This window comes from Delphinus delphis, chromosome 5, assembly GCF_949987515.2.
Source record: "Delphinus delphis chromosome 5, mDelDel1.2, whole genome shotgun sequence".
NCBI classification, from domain to species: Eukaryota; Metazoa; Chordata; class Mammalia; order Artiodactyla; family Delphinidae; genus Delphinus; species Delphinus delphis.
In genome coordinates this window covers 43,742,497-43,746,032 of record NC_082687.1, presented here as the reverse complement: position 1 = coordinate 43,746,032, position 3,536 = coordinate 43,742,497, and the positions used below count along the sequence as shown (strand labels likewise).

At 36.1% G+C, this 3,536-nt stretch overlaps 1 non-coding gene across 1 annotated transcript; it reads right to left on the bottom strand.

Moving 5' to 3' along the window:
• Positions 1–2,583: 2,583 nt before the first annotated feature.
• LOC132426392 (U6 spliceosomal RNA) lies at positions 2,584–2,690 on the bottom strand. Its single transcript, XR_009519686.1, has one exon. It is a non-coding gene; the product is annotated as a U6 spliceosomal RNA (small nuclear RNA).
• Between the last annotated feature and the right edge of the window lie 846 nt (positions 2,691–3,536).

Sequence of the window (3,536 nt, the reverse complement as noted above, 5' to 3'; positions counted from 1 at the left end):
TAAATAGCTAATTCTAATAAACTCAACAGAACTGAAATGAATAAACCAGCTCTATATCAAGTTGGTGACATAAACACACAGAGTTAATACTTATTGTAATTGACTTTTATACTCAGTATTATGACTGTGTATCCTTTTATACTCAGTATTTTGACTGTATGGAATATATTCTTAAGAAAAATTGAGCTGCAAAAAAGTCTTTTTTTTTTTTTTTTTTACTTTTTCTATACTGTTTTTTTTCTCAAAGCTATTATTTATTCTGTACAAGTTTCCACTGTACATCACATTTTTCTACTCTTGCTTACACAGTAAACAAGTGTACACCAGCCTTTTGGCTCAGGTTCACAGGTCTTCCCTGGAGAAGGGTATCAGGCCAGTTAGAAAAAAGTCTTACATTTTATTCAATAATCTAATTGTTAGAAATATTATTGATATTATTCATTTTAAAGTATGTGTGTCATATCTGTGTGGGTGTGTGTGCATGAGAATAATGCAAATAAGAAATTATACATAAGACCTAATTTGTGGACTTCTGCAGATAATGCTTAAAAATAAGATGAGTATTAGATTATTTTTCTTCCATTCATTTTCTACTGAAGCTATATAGTTTGGCTTAAAGATTTGGATTCAGTTTTAATGTGAAAACATTTAGAGTTCTACCAGAGAGGACACTGACCCCTGACTGCTTGTTCAAGAGACAGCCCCAGCTGCTGCTGCCACTGCCTCATCTCCAAGTGCTGCCTGGCTGTCTTGGACTCCTCTGGATGAGGGCGTGGTCTTCCCCATGTCTGCCATAGAAGGAGCATCAGCTCCAATGCCCGATCTGACCTGACAAGACCCCAAAACACTCTAGCTCCTCTCATTTCTTGTGCACTCAGATGATACGTGGCCTAATAGAGTGTGGGATTTGGTGTCCTTAGTGACTTCCTAGAAAGGTCTAGGCAACACACGTGAAAGTGCAGGGCCACTAACAACTCTGGGGTGAACTTTGACCAATGATCCAGGAGGAAGCCTGAAAATTAATTCCCCTCACTTTTTTCACTGCAAGGGCTGTTCTGAGGCACAGTGGTTTCTGAAAGCCTGATTGAAATGTTTCCTACATAACTGAGCTTCTTCCCTTTCCTCAATTCTCTTTTACCTTCACTCTACCTACCTAGGTTTGCACCTTCCAATGAAGCCTTAACAAGTAATCTGCCTCAGGCTCTGTTTTGTAAATAACCAGGGTTAAGAAAGCAATTATGTTAATGCAGTTAGGAAAAAAAAAGTTTTTACAGTAAGAGGGAAAAAAATATATATATATATATATATATATATATATATATATGTAGGTACAAAAGTAAAGGTAAAAAAATCTTGTAATTCAATTCAAATTGGAAATATCTGTATGAATTGACAAAGAAAAAAAACCAACCTCCTAGTTTCCTTCTTTGGTCCACTGAAAAGCAATCATAACTTAATAGCCATAAGCATATCTATTAACTGGATTATGGTCTGTATTTATTACATTTTCACAAATGCACCTGTAGAATGACAGGTTGTTTTGTTTTTTTTTGCGGTATGCGGGCCTCTCACTGTTGTGGCCTCTCCCGTTACGGAGCACAGGCTCCGGACGCACAGGCGCCGGACGCACAGGCTCAGCGGCCATGGCTCACGGACCTAGCCGCTCCGCGGCGTGTGGGATCTTCCCGGACCGGGGCACGAACCCGTGTCCCCTGCATCGGCAGGTGGACTCCCAACCACTGCGCCACGAGGGAAGCCCCTAGAATGACGGTTTTTAAGTCTAGGGCAGCCTTTATAAGATTAACCTGAGATTTTGGGGAGGCCACAATGCAAGCTATCAAAGAATATGAGTTATGTTAAAAGGCCATAGATAGACACTAAAATGAAGAAGATATGAATAGCCAAAGACAGTAAAATTTGAGCATCAAAAAGAATAATGAATACAATTTATTGGAACACATACATTACATAAAATTCCATAAGTTCATAATACATGGGAGAGAACCAACAAAACAAAACTCAATTCATTAATCACTTTATTTAAAAGCAAAAAACTAAGAATAAATATTTATCTTGTTTTTCCTTTAGGAACTAAATTTGAAAATAACCAAATAGCCCTGGCTAATGAGGGAAAGTTCTTTATGAAGAATTCTCACTGAAAGATGTTAATAGAATGATAAATTAGAAAAGCATGATTTTGTAACCTCTAGTAAAATAATTGATATTTATTTTGAATCTTATCAGAAAGTGAATTTCCAAGTTGCTTCTCTAAGAAAAGAGCTTTCTATAATAATGAAGAGATTGTGTAAATAGATTAAAGGTATATTGGCTTATAACCTGGAGACTAGGAACTTTTTAATAGCAAACTATATTTGTGAGGATATTTGTTATATATTGTTCATGTAAACCTTTAAAATGTTTTTCATAGAAGGTTGATTTTATTCACCAGACCTGTGATAATTTAGCCACTGATTATGACCTCATTGATTAAGCTCTTAATAATTAGAGTAGTATTAAAGGAAAATGCAGACTCTTTTAGCATGTGGAGCATTGCTAAAATACTTTCTTCTCACAAAATGTTATTACTATTCTTTTAATGTTTCACAAATTTACATCATCCTTACACAGGGGCCATGCTAATCTTCTCTGTATCATTCCAATTTTAGCATATGTGCTCTTGAAATGAACACACAAAATGTTATTTTAAAAGTAGATTAAATCTGGTTCTGGCAGATTAAATTTAAAGTTTAGAGTAGAAGCTTAATGGATCAGATCAATGTTCAGTGTTTCAAAAGTAACTGGCCACAGTGTGAAGGGTATGTTGTGAGTAGGAGATCAGGTAGACAATATTTTAATGACCTGAATTTAGTTAGTGGCAGAAAGAATGGAGATGATGATCTGAATTTGAAAGGTGTTCCAGAAGTAGAATTAATAGAATTGGTCATTGATTGGATGGGGGCAGAGGGTGGAGAAGAGGAAATGTTAAAGGGAAAGTCAAAATATGTCCCAATGTAATAGTTTAGGTGAATGCTTACAGACTGCAGGGGGTTGGGCAATGACTAAGAGATGAGGTAAAGCTTTTTGAAAGCCTCGTATCACCGTATAACAGCATGACATTTAAGGCATTTAAAAGTCTGTCCTTGCACTGTCCTAAGGATCTAAGAAGTCAGTGGTACAAATCCATTATGCAGTTTCCCACCTTATGTTTTTATTTATACCATTTTTTCCTGTATGGAATAATCCCGCCCTCACATGTGCTATGTTAAATCACCCTGGCTCTTCAAAGCTCAACTCTAGTATACATCATCCCCCAGAAGAGGTCAATTATTTCTTTTTCTGTGTCTCCATAAAACTTAATTCAAAACTTTACTACAGCCCTCATAACATCATGTTATTTTAAATCACATGCTTCGGTCTATTCCACAAGAATATGCTTAAAGTCTCAACTTGCTTGTTGCATGAATGAAAGTCTCCGTTCGTAAATTGCTTTGTCTAATTTAACATTAAGTAATTAGGACGCATTTACCTACTCTTGT